This window comes from Engystomops pustulosus, unplaced genomic scaffold (genome assembly GCF_040894005.1).
Source record: "Engystomops pustulosus unplaced genomic scaffold, aEngPut4.maternal MAT_SCAFFOLD_190, whole genome shotgun sequence".
Lineage (NCBI taxonomy): Eukaryota > Metazoa > Chordata > Amphibia > Anura > Leptodactylidae > Engystomops > Engystomops pustulosus.
This window is the reverse complement of record NW_027285070.1, coordinates 84,137-99,928: the sequence shown is the minus strand read 5'-3', so window position 1 is coordinate 99,928 and position 15,792 is coordinate 84,137. Positions and strand designations below refer to the sequence as shown.

General features: G+C 46.1%; 1 long non-coding RNA gene across 1 annotated transcript; it reads right to left on the bottom strand.

The window, feature by feature from the left end:
• Positions 1–6,489: 6,489 nt before the first annotated feature.
• On the bottom strand, positions 6,490–14,411 carry LOC140108853 (uncharacterized). Its single transcript, XR_011851306.1, has 3 exons — positions 14,322–14,411; positions 13,544–13,611; positions 6,490–6,695 (listed from the first exon to the last, which is right to left on the bottom strand). It is a non-coding gene; the product is annotated as an uncharacterized lncRNA (long non-coding RNA).
• Between the last annotated feature and the right edge of the window lie 1,381 nt (positions 14,412–15,792).

Genomic DNA, 15,792 nt, shown 5'->3' with positions numbered 1-15,792 from the left:
GTAATTTTTCTTGGTAACCTGTCAGAAGACATAAGTAAGGTGAAGAATATCTTTGGGGAAATGTCAGGTCTGAGTATAAACTGGGTCAAATCAAAGCTAATGCCCCTCGGGAAAGAAGTAATTGTATCTGACTTGCCAGTGGAAATGATTAGAGATGAGCGAGCACTAAAATGCTCGGGTACTCGTTATTCGAGATGAACTTTTCCCGATGCTCGAGTGCTCGTCTCGAGTAACGAGCCCCATTGAAGTCAATGGGAGACTCGAGCATTTTTCAAGGGGACCAAGGCTCTGCACAGGGAAGCTTGGCCAAACACCTGGGAACCTCAGAAAAGGATGGAAACACCACGGAAATGGACAGGAAACAGCAGGGGCAGCATGCATGGATGCCTCTGAGGCTGCTTAATCGCACCATTATGCCAAAATTATGGGCAACAGCATGGCCATGACAGAGTGACAGAATGAAGCTAGATAGCATCTAAAACATCCAATAATTGACCCTGACACTATAGGGGACGGCATGCAGAGGCAGCGGCAGCAGCGGGAGGCTAGAGAGTGTCATGGCGACATACCCTAAATGGACTCAGGCTTCAAACCAATGGGTGGCAGAGAGGAACCAAAGGAGGTGAGCAAGAAGCGCTCAAATAATATCGGTACATGATAAAAGTTTGCCAGTATATTTTGTGGATTACACAGCAGGGTGGCGACAAAGTTAACATGGAAGCCATGAAAACAATCCAAAATTCTGCCTGACACAGCTCGTTTGATAAGGGGACGATGTATGGAGGCAGTGAACTAGTAGTAGATTAAAGGTGCTGCAGTTAAAACTATGTTAGTTGGATCTTGGCATGGAGCTGGCGCTCCGCTGCCAGGCGAGCTTTCGCCAATCCAAGCCCCTGTCTCTAGGCTACTCCCCAAACAGCACTTCTAAGAACCTTTCGGATAAGATCAAGTGTAGTAGCGTTCTTATAAGTTTAGGATATGGCGGGTGAGGGGAATGTAAACAGATGGGCAAGAAGCGCTGAAATAATATCCGTAAATGAAAAAAGTTTTCCAGTATATTTTGTGGCTTACACAGCAGGGTGGCGACAAAGTTAACAAGTTTGATGTGGAATGCCCTGCAATAGCTCTTGGGCGGTGTGCCTTTTATCACCTAGGCTCAGCAGTTTGAGCACCGCCTGCTGTCGCTAAGCAACGGCACTGCTGCTGTGCCTAGAGCTACCGACTGATGGCGCCATGCCCACGGATGGTAATTCGGAGGAGGAGGTGGAGGAGGGGTGGGAGGAGGAGGAGGCATAGTAGGCCTCAAACACCTGGACCGAGGTAGGCCCCGCAATCCTCGGCGTCGGCAGAATATGACCAGCCGCAGGGTCACACTCGGTCCCAGCCTCCACCAAGTTAACCCAATGTGCCGTCAGCGATATATAGTGGCCCTGCCCGGCAGCACTCGTCCACGTGTCCGTGGTCAGGTGGACCTTGTCAGAAACGGCGTTGGTCAGGGCACGGATTATGTTGTCTGACACGTGCTGGTGCAGGGCTGGGACGGCACATCGGGAAAAGTAGTGGCGGCTGGGGACCGAATACCGAGGGGCGGCCGCCGCCATGAGGCTGCGAAAGGCCTCGGTCTCTACTAGCCTATAGGGCAGCATCTCCAGGCTTAGCAATCTGGAGATGTGCACATTAAGGGCTTGGGCGTGCGGGTGGGTTGCACTATATTTGCGTTTCCGCTCCAGCGTCTGGGGTATGGAGAGCTGAACGCTGGTGGATGCTGTGGAGGATCGTGGAGGCGACGATGGGGTTTTTGTGGCAGGGTCCTGGGCAGGGGGCTGACTATCAGCTGACACAGGGGAAGGAGCAGTGGTGTGCACGGCCAGAGGTGAACGCGCTTGTTGCCACTGAGTGGGGTGTTTAGCATTCATATGCCTGCGCATACTGGTGGTAGTTAAGCTAGTAGTGGTGGAACCCCTGCTGATCCTGGTTTGGCAAATTTGGCACACCACAGTCCGTCGGTCATCCGGTGTTTCCTTAAAGAACCTCCAGACTTCTGAAAATCTAGCCCTCGCCGCAGGAGCCCTCGCCACGGGAGCTTCACTAGTTGACACATTTGGCGCTGATGCACCAGCTCTGGCCCTGCCTCTCCGTCTGGCCCCACCACTGCCTCTTCCAACCTGTTCTGCTATAGGACTCTGTCTCAGAAGCACTGTGTTCACCCGGCCTCTCAACCCAGCTTGGGTCTGTCACCTCATCATCCTCCGATCCCTCAGTCTGCTCCCCCCTCGGACTTCCTGCCCTGACAACAACTTCCCCACTGTCTGACAACCGTGTCTCCTCATCGTCGGACACCTCTTTACACACTTCTTCCAGTACGTCAACAAGGTCATCATCACCCACAGACTGCGACTGGTGGAAAACCTGGGCATCGGAAAATTGCTCAGCAGCAACCGGACAAGTGGTTTGTGACTGTGGGAAGGGTCCAGAAAACAGTTCCTCAGAGTATGCCGGTTCAAATGGCAAATTTTGCTGGGAGGGGGCAGACTGGGGGGGAGGAGGCTGAGGTGCAGGAGCTGGAGGAGTGCCGATTTCGGTGACATGGGTGGACTGCGTGGAAGACTGACTGGTGGACAAATTGCTCGAAGCATTGTCGGCAATCCACGACATCACCTGTTCGCACTGTTCTGGCCTCAACAGTGCTCTACCACGAGTCCCAGTAACTTCAGACATGAACCTAGGGAGTGTAGCTCTGCGGCGTTCCCCTGCTCCCCCATCAGCAGGTGGTGTCTCACCCCGCCCAGGACCACGGCCTCTGACCCCTGCAGTAGTTGGACGCCCACGTCCCCGCCCTCGTCCTCTACCCCTAGCCCTCGGGTTAAACATTTTGAAAATGAGAGTTATAACTTGTATTTTTTTTTTACCTTTTTTTTTTTTTTTTGTTTTTTTTTTGTGTTTTTTAGTTTTTAAAACCAAACGATGCTATCCTATTGCTATGGCTATTTTCTAGCCAAGTATTACAGCACACTACTATGCCAGATGAGATGACACTGAGTTATGAAAAAAATAAACGTAAAATAAAAAGAAACTGGCAGACTCTGCCTAATTCTACTCAAACCCCTAATAAATTTTCCCACTTTGGTGTTTGAGGTGGATATGTGTGCCACTAAGAGCTAAACACAACGGTAGCAAGTCCCCCTGCTAATTCCTCACAATATGGTACTAGCTGCAAATAAAAAAAAAAAAAAGTAGAACGTTATTGTAGCCCTAAGAAGGGCTGTTGGGTTGTTGTAGAATCACTCCTGCCTAACAGTAAGCTAATAGAACACCCTAACGCTTTCCCTGACCAGCAGCAGCTCTCTCCCTAGCGGCATCCAGACACAGAATGATCCGAGCAGCGCGGGCAGCGGCTAGTCTATTCCAGGGTCACCTGATCTGGCCAGCCAACCACTGCTATCCACGTGTAAGGGTACCACGTCATGCTGGGTGGAGTGCAGAGTCTCCTGGCTTGTGATTGGCTCTGTTTCTGGCCGCCAAAAAGCAAAACGGCGGGAGCTGCCATTTTCTCGAGCGGGCGAAATACTCGTCCGAGCAACGAGCAGTTGCGAGTACGCTAATGCTCCAACCAGCATCAAGCTCGGACGAGTATGTTCGCTCATCTCTAGAAATGATCTCTGGGCAGAAAACCTTCAGATACTTGGGGATAATAATCTCTAAGTCTCTGGACAGGTTCATAGAATTGAACGTCATACCCCTACTTAAAAAATGGAGAGATAAGGTTAAGATATGGGCGAAAGTAAAACTATCTTATGCAGCGAGACTTACTCTGATAAAGATGGTATTTTTGTACATTTTTAGGAATTCACCAGTAAAAATTCCTGGGAGAATCTTTGACATAATGGACAAAATTTGTGTGAATTTCTTCTGGGCAGGTAGGAAAGCGCGAATAGGTAAAAGATACTTGAAGTGCCCAAGAGAGAAAGGAGGACTTGCTCTGCCAGATTGGAACCTGTATTTTTTGGCTGCGCAGGCAGCAGCCATTTTGAATGACCCTCTGGGTGACCTGACACGGGGGGTCATAAGTCAGTTTAACTTCCAAGATCGTGAATTAAAGATAGAGGAGATAATGGAAACGTACCCCACATCGGAGATAAAGAAGGTTAAGTTGGTAGCCACTTCATTTGATAACTGGGAAAAGGTTAAAAAAAAAATCCTGGGTAATAACGGCTGGCTGGAGTACACCCCTATTTGGGATAATTTAATAGTGAAAGGGGAAAAATTAAGGGACTATAAGGGTTGGATTAATAAGGGTATAAGGTATATGGGTCAACTAATAGAGAATGGAATACTAAAAACGTTTGAAGTATTAAAAAAGGAGTTTAAGCTAGAGGATAGTGATATGTTAGGTACATTAGGTCAGGGAAACACGCAAAAGATAAAGTTTAAGTGTATACAGGGATGGGAGCAGGACCTGGGAATCATGCAGAGGGTGAAGAGATATGGGAATATATTCTAGGGAATTTTACACAGGTATCCAATAATGGTTCACATAGAATCTCACAATTCTTCATCACAAATAGGTTGCACAGAGCCCCAAAATGGTTAAATAAGGTGGATACAGGATAGATGATAAATGTTTGAAGTGTGGGAAGGCAGGAGCAGACTGGGCGCATCTCTTCTGGAGATGCCCGAAACTTCACCGATACTGGCTGGGTAGTAGGGATAGAGATACAGTTAGATGCTTGGGTAGGAATATTGGGTTATATAAAAAAAGATATCAAATAAAGAAAAAAAGTTGTTATCCCAAATGTTATTCCAGGCCAGGAAAACAATTCTTAAACTATGGATATCGGAAACAGCTCCAACCGTCATTATGTGGGAAAGAGAGGTAAATAGAGTATTAGACATAGAAATGGGATGGGCAAGAGCAAAGTATGAAAATAAATGGGGGAGATGGAAGAAGATGTAGTGGAGGGGGGGGCTGGAGAGAGAGGGGAGGGGGAAAACCTTTTTTTTTTTTTGTTTTTGTTTTTGTGATGGATATAATGCTCGTGTATCCTTAACAGGGGAGGGAGGAAAAAAAGGAGAGGGAGGGAGGAGGAGGAAAAGGGGAAAGGAAGGGAAGAGAAAAAAGGAAAAAAAAAAAAGGGGGGGGGGAAGGGAAAAAGGGGAAAAGGGTAAAAGAGTGGAAGAGAAAATTATGCTACAGTTACTTGTGTATTTAGTTAATGTGTGTTATGTTAAGGCTTTCTGTATTCACTGGGGATGTCCACATTTTTTTACTACAATATATTTTAAATTGTATATTTCATGTTCAGGGCACCTGTCACTTTGATTCAGGTCTATGGGCAATGCCTTATGAGTTGTATTTTAAGTTTACCTACTGGTTCCTTATAATATGAATTAATCTTGCACTAGGCACATGTCACTTTGATACAGTTATTTGTATATCTCTTCAGCTTGGAAGGTAGCACATTCATGGTTAGTAAATGTACCTTGTAATGGAGATTGGCAATATTTTAGGTACTGTAGTATGTATACTCAAGACAATATAAATATTGTTGAGGATGTGGAACAAAAATGTATTTTAGTGTTTAAGGATTGAATATATGTTAAAAAGATGTGATATAATGCATTGTCTTGTACATAGAATTGATAAATAAATTTTAATTTTTCCACTAAAAAAAAAAAAAAAAAAAAAAAAAAAAGAAAATGAGCCAACGAGAATCCTTTTGGATTTATCAATTAAAAACCCTGATCCCGATGGGACTCAATGCAGACTTTGAGATTAAATGTTTCCTCCAGTCTCCCCCTGCAACTGAGTATGAGGTTTATAATCACTACTGAACACTAAACACATAGGGCCACATTTATCACTTGTATTTTCTTGTGTTTTTGCGACTTTTTGTTTAGGCGCACCGTTTTTGCGCCCGTTTTGCGATTAAACGTCAAATTAGCCGCGCAGCTAAAAAAACCACCCTTCCCTCATCTATTGTTTAATTCCAGATGTTTTGCTGCGCCTAATGATATTCATCACGTGCGACTTTTGCATTTAGGCGCACATACGGGCGCAAAAACACTCCAGCCCGAGGGTGGCGTTAAAAGTTGCAGACGGCACTAATCCAATGCACACATGTAACATGTCTGCATTCTGACACTTTCCTGACCATTTGAGCAGAAGTGTATTTTTTTTATTTTAAATAAAATATTTTTCTGTGCTCATATGATTCCAAAATTTATTTTTTTTTTTAAATAAATTTTAAATGTTGCTTACATGCACATATCTCAAAATCAAGATTATGGAAGAAAATATCCTTCTTAATGTTTTACTGACAAATAATAACAGGCCAATTTTTACATTTCTCTTGAACAAACTTTATTACAGTTTTTAAATCAAAATTTAGATTTGCCTCTAAGATGTAAGAACACAAACATGTTAAAGTAAACTAAAATGAAAAATTTGCCCTTGTTAAAAAAAAAAACACAACGGCTTATTTGGGAAACAGTTTGGCATTCATCTCTGCTACTTGTTGGCTCAAGTCAAGCACAAGTTGCCTGATGTTGTCACACGATTCTGTGACGTGTTGTTTAAGTTGGTCAATTTTTTCATCCAATGACAAAGGATTGCTTGCATCTCCCTGTATTGGTTCCACTACCAGGGGTGATACTTCCTCCATGTCTAAAGTTATGACTTCGTCTTCATTCAGTATCTATATATATTTAAAAAAAAAAAAATTAACAGGTTCATGGCATCTCTACCTTTGGAATTTTGGACAATGTGCTTATTATGAAGAAATGCTTTTTAAAAAGTTAATGTGAAGCCAACACCATTACAGTTCATATGTCACAATTTTACCAACAAGAAAAATTTTAAGGGAACCTCAAACCACAAATCTACCTATAAAGGTAGATCGGGGTGGTAGGTGGATGTAAGGGACGTGAGGAGAGCTCTTTTTATAGCTAATCCTCACGTCCACGCTAACTTTTGGTACACTTTACATAATTTGTAAATTTTTTAATGTGGCTACTGGGGCGTGGAGTAGCCGCATAACAAAATTTAAATAATAGGTCAATAAAGTGTAACAAAAGTAAGCGGGGGACGTGAGGATTAGCTCTAAAAAGGGCTATTCTCACGTCCCTTACATCCACCTACCACCCAATCTACCTTGTGGGAGATTTGGCCCAGTAGAGACCGTGGTAGCGGGGTGCTGTGATGCAGTTCAAGACAGTGACACCAAAGTACAGTCCAAACAGGTCTCGCCTGCGTTTATTGCAGCAGCAAAATAAAACAGCCTTTACATTCAGGCATTAAATAAACAAAAATCCTACCCGTCACGGTGCTAACTATACAGGTGTTCACTAACTCACCACTATACACAATCACTTGGCTGCTCCAGGCACAGAGGTCAGTGCTGCGTGCTCTCCAGCCTCCTTCCAGAGAGAGACAACACTTCCAGCTCTGCTCAGCGGTTTAAAAAAAAAGACTGATTGGGCTGCTCCCATCACCTGTGTCCAAGGTGCTGGACAACACAACCTCAGCACTAAGGCCTTGCATAATAGCAAAACCTAGGGGAAACATACCGCCCATCCACAGTTAACCCCTTCAGTGTCTCACATACCCTCCCCCTCTGTTTGACCCTGTGGGGGCGAACACTTTTGGCCATCAGACAGTGGGTACGGGATAGGGCATCGGCATTCCCATGCAGCTTTCCTGCTCGATGTTCTACCGTGAATTTGAAATTCTGCAACATTAGGAACCACCTTGTGACCCTGGCGTTCCTCTCTTTGGCCTGACTCATCCAGGTTAGGGGAGAGTGATCGGTCACTAGTGTAAACTGTCGCCCTATCAAGTAATACCTCAGGGATTCCAGAGCCCATTTTATCGCCAAGCCCTCCCTCTCAACTATACTGTAGTTCTTCTCAGGAGGTGTGAGCTTGCGGCTCAGGAAGGTCACGGGATGTTCCTCACCCTCCACTACTTGGGACAGGACAGCCCCTAAGCCCACGTCTGAAGCGTCAGTCTGCAAAATAAAGGTCTTGGTGAAGTCAGGGGTGATCAGTACCGGTCCCTCGCACAAAACCGTCTTAAGTCGCTGAAACGCCCCCTCAGCCTCTTCACTCCACTTTACCATCACCGCCCTGCTACCCTTGGTCAGGTCAGTCAGGGGTGCCGCTATGGTAGCAAAATCGGGGATAAATCGGCGATAATAGCCCACTATGCCTAGGAAAGCCCTCACTTGCTTCTTGCTCATAGGTCGTGGCCACTGCTGGATCGCCTCCACTTTATTTACTTGGGGTTTGATGACACCTCGCCCAATACGGTACCCCAGGTAACGGGCCTCTTCCAGACCCACAGCACATTTTTGGGGGTTCGCTGTCAACCCTGCTGCCCTCAGGGAGTCTACCACTGCTTGCACCTTGGCCAGGTGACTCTCCCAATCGTTACTATAAACTATGATGTCATCCAGATAGGCCGAGGCATATCTTCGGTGAGGTTTTAGCACGAGATCCATTAACCTCTGGAATGTGGCGGGAGCCCCATGTAGCCCAAAGGGGAGTACCACGTACTGAAAAAGCCCATCAGGAGTAACAAAAGCGGTCTTCTCTTTGGCCCTGTCAGTAAGGGGTACCTGCCAATACCCTTTCGTCAGGTCAAGGGTGGAGAAGAATCTAGCCTGTCCAAGTCGTTCTATCAACTCATCAACCCTGGGCATGGGATAAGAATCAAATTTGGACACCTCGTTCAATTTCCTAAAGTCATTGCAGAACCGTAGGGAACCATCAGGTTTGGGAATCAACACAAAAGGACTCGACCAGTCACTTTTAGACTCCTCGATAACCCCCAGGTCTAACATCTGCCTGACTTCTTCGGATATGGCAAGCCGGCGCGCTTCAGGGACCCGGTAGGGTTTTTGGTGTACCCGGATGTGGGGTTCGGTTATGATATCATGCTTGATGACTGAAGTACGTCCCGGTAACTTAGAGAACACATCCACATTTCGGAGCACAAACTCCTTCGTTTCCTGAATCTGGGCCCTGGAGAGGGACTCTGAGATCCGTACTTCAGGCACCTTGGCATCGGGTACACCTACCTCCGGTGTCCCCTTCTTGGGGACAGACGCTTTTTCTACTCCCACGGCCATCAGGGACTCCCTTTCCCTCCATGGCTTTAGGAGGTTCACGTGGTATATCTGTTCGGGTTTCCTCCTCCCCGGCTGAGATACCTTGTAGGTTACCTCCCCTACTTTCTCCATGACCTCATATGGTCCTTGCCATTTTGCCAAGAACTTGCTCTCAACGGTGGGCACCAGAACTAGCACTCTGTCGCCTGGGTTAAAGGTCCTGAGTCTGGCTGACCTATTGTAGACCCTAGACTGGGCCTCTTGTGCCCTTGTCATGTGCTCATTTACAAGGGGAATTACCGCCGCTATGCGGTCCTGCATAAGGGAGACGTGTTCTATCACACTACGGTGGGGGGTCCTCTCCTGTTCCCAGGTCTCCTTGGCTATATCCAAAAGCCCACGTGGGGAACAGCCATATAACAGCTCAAAGGGTGAGAAACCCGTGGAGGACTGGGGAACTTCACGTATGGCAAACATCAAATAGGGCAACAAACAATCCCAGTCCTTCCCATCCTTGCTGACCACCCTCTTTAGCATCCCCTTCAAGGTCTTGTTAAACCTCTCGACTAGGCCATCTGTCTGAGGATGATACACAGAGGTGCGGAGCTGTTTAACCTTCAGTAACTTACACATCTCCTTCATTACCCTAGACATGAATGGGGTACCCTGGTCAGTCAAGATTTCCTTGGGGAGGCCTGTGCGTGAGAATACCTGGAACAGCTCCCTAGCAATATTTTTGGAGGAGGTGTTCCTTAATGGAATCGCCTCGGGATACCGCGTAGCGTAGTCCAGGATAACCAGGATGTATTGGTGCCCCCTTGAGGATTTGACTATGGGGCCAACCAGATCCATTGCAATCCGTTCAAATGGCACCTCTATGATTGGTAGCGGGACCAAAGGACTCCTGAAGTGGGACACTGGGGCAGTAAGTTGACACTCAGGGCAGGAGCTACAATACCGGTTTACCTCCTCCCACACCCCGGGCCAGAAAAATCTCTGCAGGATCCTCTCCCGGGTCTTCTCAGCACCTAAGTGCCCTCCCAGCACATGTTTGTGTGCCAACTCTAGCACCAGCCTACGGTGAGATTGGGGTACTACAAGTTGCTCAACCTCCTCACCCCGTATCTGGTCGACCCTGTACAACAGCTCCCCAACAATCACCATTCGGGGGTATATTTTGTCAGCCCCTGGTATTTGGAGTACCCCATTTATCACCTTAACATTCTCCCGTGCTTTAAACAAGGTAGGGTCCTGTAGCTGTGCAGCCCCAAAATTCTCACGGGAAATCTCAAGGTCCGGCATGTCGGCCACGTCCTCGTGGCCCTCGACCTTACCAGCTAGGACCTCTAGGGGAGAGAATTCATCACATGGGGTCACCCCTACTGCTGGTGTGGGTACATCGGCCTCAAAGGGTTCAGGGGCCAAGGCCGGACATACCTGACGTCCATTATCTGCAACAGCACCTGAGGTGGGTCTTCGTCTCCAGAGGTCCCAAAACACCGGTAAGTCTCTGCCGATAATAGCCTCATGAAACAGGGTCCCCACCACCCCCACTTCATGGGTAATAGTACCACAAGGTGTATGTAGGTTGATGACAGCAGTGGGATATTCGCGAGTGTCCCCATGTATACACAACACTCCCACTTTACGCCCACTGTACAGTCCAGGATCAACCAAAGTTCCCCGCACCAGGGTAACCAGACTCCCTGAGTCTAGCAAGGCTTCCACCGTGTGACCACCGATTGTGACCATACACACTTGGGGTTCTGCATCCGTGACTGACTCGGCAGCCAGAACCGGCCGGGCAAACAGTGACATTCGCCGGGTCTGGTTGCAGTCCATTGGCTCCACTGACAGGGGACAGTTGGCAGCAATATGGCCCATTTCATGGCATCGCCAGCACTGGATACGGCTATGACCTCTGTCACGAGCCTCACTGGGTTTCTGTGTATCCAAGCCCCCCAGTGTACCCCCTCCCAACCTGACCTGTTTCCCTTTTTCTGCAGTAGCAGTCTTACCAGATGGTTTGGTGACCTTGTCACTGGCACTGCTTCGTGTGGGAGGGATAAGTAGAAGATCCTCTGTAGCCCGATATCTCTCTACTAGGGACACGAGTTCCTCAGCATTTGTGGGACCGGCCTGTCCTACCCACCGCTGGAGCCGAGAGGGCAGAGAACGGGTGAACTTGTCAAGAACCACTCTCTCGACCATCTGTGCTGGGGTGCAGTCATCGGGTTGTAGCCACTTCCGGACAAGATGGATCAGGTCATGCATTTGGGAGCGTGGGGGTAGTTTTTCAGAGTATGCCCACTGGTGGACCCGGCTGGAACGAACTTGAACGGTGACCCCAAGACGAGCCAGAATCTCCGCCTTTAGCTGGGGGTACTCACGGGCCTCCGTTTCACTCAGGTCGTAGTAGGCCTTCTGCGATTCGCCTGTCAGGAACGGCGCCAGGACATCTGCCCACTGCTCAGCTGGTAACTCCTCTCGCTCAGCTACTCGCTCGAACACAGTCAGATAAGCCTCCACGTCGTCGGTCGCCGTCATCTTTTGTAAAGCCTTCTGCACTGCAGCCCGTGCGGAACGCTGGACAACCGGGTACCCTTGCAAACCAGTATGGGACCCCTCAGTAGTCGTCGCTTGCGGTGCTGCCATAACGCCAGAAAACTTTTCCATCATCAGCTGGAACATGGCTCGGGACTCTTCCTGCTGCTGGCGGGACCTCTCCTCCTGCAGCTGGAACATGGCTCGGGACTCTGCCTGCTGTTGCTGGAGCATGGCTCGCTGCTGTCGGGACCTCTCCTCCTGCTGCTGGAGCATGGCTCGCTGCTGTCGGGACCTCTCCTCCTGCTGCTGGAGCATGGCTTGCTGCAGCTGTCGATTAGCCTGGGACTCTTCCTGCTGCTGCTGCCGATTAGCTCTGGCCTCCTCCTGCTGCTGGCGGGACCTCTCCTCCTGCTGCTGGAACATGGCTTGCTGCTGGCGGGACCTCTCCTCCTGCTGCTGGAGCATGGCCTGCTGCTGCTGCCGATTAGCTCTGGCCTCCTCTTGCAGGTATTTAATAAAGTCCTCCATCTTGGCTTTATCCTGCAATTTGCCTGCTGCTTTCACCCAGGCCATGCAATGTTGCAGTATGTAGCGAGCCTTTCAGGTGTGTGTCTTTTTGAACTGTCCGCAATCCGAAGCACCATATGTGGGAGATTTGGCCCAGTAGAGACCGTGGTAGCGGGGTGCTGTGATGCAGTTCAAGACAGTGACACCAAAGTACAGTCCAAACAGGTCTCGCCTGCGTTTATTGCAGCAGCAAAATAAAACAGCCTTTACATTCAGGCATTAAATAAACAAAAATCCTACCCGTCAGGGTGCTATCTATACAGAGTTTCTCTAACTCACCACTATACAAAATCACTTGGCTGCTCCAGGCACAGAGGTCAGTGCTGCGTGCTCTCCAGCCTCCTTCCAGAGAGAGACAACACTTCCAGCTCTGCTGAGCGGTTTAAAAAAAAGACTGATTGGGCTGCTCCCATCACCTGTGTCCAAGGTGCTGGACACCCAACCTCAGCACTAAGGCCTTGCATAATAGCAAAACCTAGGGGAAACATACCGCCCATCCACAGTTAACCCCTTCAGTGTCTCACAACCTTTATAGGTAGATTCGTGGGGGTCGGTTCCCTTTAAACAGATTCATGCGAGTATAAGCCGAGGAGGGAAAATGCTACTGTCACAGTCTCACACCCATATACTCACACATCCTCTGTCGTATATAGACATGGAAACAACAATTTTGTAAGGGTGATGGAATAACAGTCGAATCCCATTTCTAAATCTCCACCTAGGTCCTCTTCTTCTTCAAATGATTTTTGGCCTCCTTGGGGCCTTCTTATGGTCGGTCTGCTTCTCTTCTGATCTTCGACCTTTGACGTCACACAGAAGATCGGCATGCGCTTGTAAACGTTATTGTTGTTGATGTTGCATCATTGCAAGGGGACATAAAGAGGAGTGTTCGAACCAAAGCAGGAACAAACCGACCCAAGGGTGCACAGGAGCCTTTGAAGCAAAAAAAGGACCTACATGGTGCGTCCTAAAGGTTACTCCAGTGTTAAATTTTGAAAAGATTTACTGTCTAAGTATATGATATTCTTATAATTACATTTAATCCTAAAATTTTAAAGTCTTTTCAAAAAGTCTATTCGTTCGTTAGGCCTCTGAGGCCCCACGCACCTCTGTGACCATGGTCATCTTTTTGGCCACTTCAGGTAATTGAAATGCTTTATATACTATTTTAAACAATATATATTGGTCTTAATATGGGAAATGGCCCTCCGAAAATATGTGTTTAGCAATTGAAATTTAATTTTAGTTTTCAAAGATTGAATGCTAATTTTAAAAGAAATAAAGGTTAGTGACATTAGAAACATTTCATTGTATACACCTACCGGAGTTGTTTCTTGTGGCATTTCTCCACACAATGTCGATTTTTGCGGTGTCTCTTTTTTTCGTTTTTCTTGTCATTTTGCAAAAAAACCATAAGGTTAGAAATATACAAAACAAAATTACAATGTTGTGGCACATCATTGATATTTTACAAAAGCTATTCTGTCTTCAAAATACACATTTACTTGCGCTAATCAATCAAAAGTATTTGTAATGTAATTTAGTTTCTTAGAAAAAAGGTTAAATACATTCTCACCAAACACCTAATTGATTTTTCCACATTGATTATTTATGAAGCACAGCCAGTTTCAACAAATATTTGACAAACCGTCCTAATGTTTTCCTCTGACCATGGACCTCATACTCAAATAAGGCTAGCAGTATGTTTGGCAGTGTATGAGGGAACAGGAGGATCCATAGGAATCCCATGCAAACACGGATAGAACGGATTAATTTCAAGCAATATATGTCATTCCTTGATGTTTCCTGTTTTTAAAGCTCATGCAAACCTGGGTTATTTACGCAAAATCAGATTTTTGCAAAAACAATACTTTTAGACTGTCACCATGCTCCCCACAAAAAGTTTACAGTTAAAGAGCACCATATTATTGTAATGATAGTGTTCATTCTTAGAAAAATTGTAAATGACAATAATCCAAGGATGTACTGATGGGTTTTCAGAGCTAATGATTTCAATAATCTCAGCCTTGATTTTAAATGACTACTTAGTTAATGGGTTTTTTATACAATTTTTAGAGTATAACAATAAAAAAAAGGTACCTTTGTCTATCTTTCTCCTGATGGATGCCAGGGTTTCGGGTTCACGGACTTTAAGGTCGCTATACCTTTTTTGCAATTGGCGTGGTGATATATTGGTCCCATACTTCACATGTATATGTTGTGAGATTTTTTCCAAAATTTTTCTCTTTTTAATCCTCTTTTCTCCTTTATTTCCTTCTTCATAAGTATGTTCATCCATCATTCTAATCATGTACTTGACAATTTTGGGATGCATTGGCTTTGCTCTTTTTTTTTTCACAATTGTTTCTAAAAAGCATCAAGTTTGCTGTTTAAATACATCCAAATACTCACACATGTTGTTTTTGGCTCAAAATATAACATTGTCTGAGAACTTTTTAATGTTTTTTTTTTTCTGTAAGTTGAACAATGTCAATGTCAACTTTGCTTAATGTACTTCTGAACTTGTGTATGCTTCACAAATTGTTTTTGCTCTCCTTTGCCTTGTGCAGCGAGTGGAGTTGTTCTTCTTCTCTTTTTTTCTGTTATGCATGATGACTGTTACAGCCAGATTATGTTTATGTCTCATTAAATGTGTTGAACACTACATTGTTTGTGATGTTCTTTTTCATAGTCATTTCATTGGCAAGATGCACAATGAAATGTGACACATGTGCTGGGGTTGTAAATTGCTGATGTTGTGGTGTTACCATATGCACTATATTTTTTCAAATTAAAAAGGCAAAAAAAAAGGGTCAGCAGCAACAACGAATGAACAGACAGGGTTCGAATATACATGCTCCATGCATTGGATGTGTCTGACAGTGGCCCTTCTAATCCATATCCTGCATCACTAAAAAATATTGACTACAGTACATACTTGTGCTTGATAATGTAACTCTTTGTACATTTTAAAAAGATGCAAACTTTTGTCTAGCCTGCATACATGACCAGGCCACGGAAGACCCATGTTCGTGAATGCAACATCGAAGTGCTCTTAATAGCAAGACAAAATACATACGAAAAGGAGGGTGGTGTATAACCCCTCCTAAACCCCACTTGGTAGTTATAACATAAAGTAACAGGAAAGTGGAGGACCAATAGAAAAATTAGCTTTTAATGCAAAATATCCCTAAAAATGTAAAATATAAAAATAAACGTGTCAGTTACCAGTGTTCGTGAGGATAATGCTGTATGATGGGTATAGGCACCGATAATGCAGAGTGTCACTCTCAATTTTCCGGGTATATGTTGTTCTGCAGAGGTTATCCCCATTGCGGAATACCGAATGTCATGCCGAAAAGATGCCGTCTGTGATAATGTATCGATGCTTAAAGAAGATGTGCGGTGCAGAAACTCTGAGAGAATGAGACAATGTTAAGAAGGGGTGGGGGTGGGGCACTCAAGGGTGTAGAGTGCGGGGTACTGGTAGGGACAGGCTCCAGACGGGGCGGCAGCCATCTAGGGCTGCGGCTCCGTGGCGAGGTTCAAAGGGTCGGACAGGGACCACTCA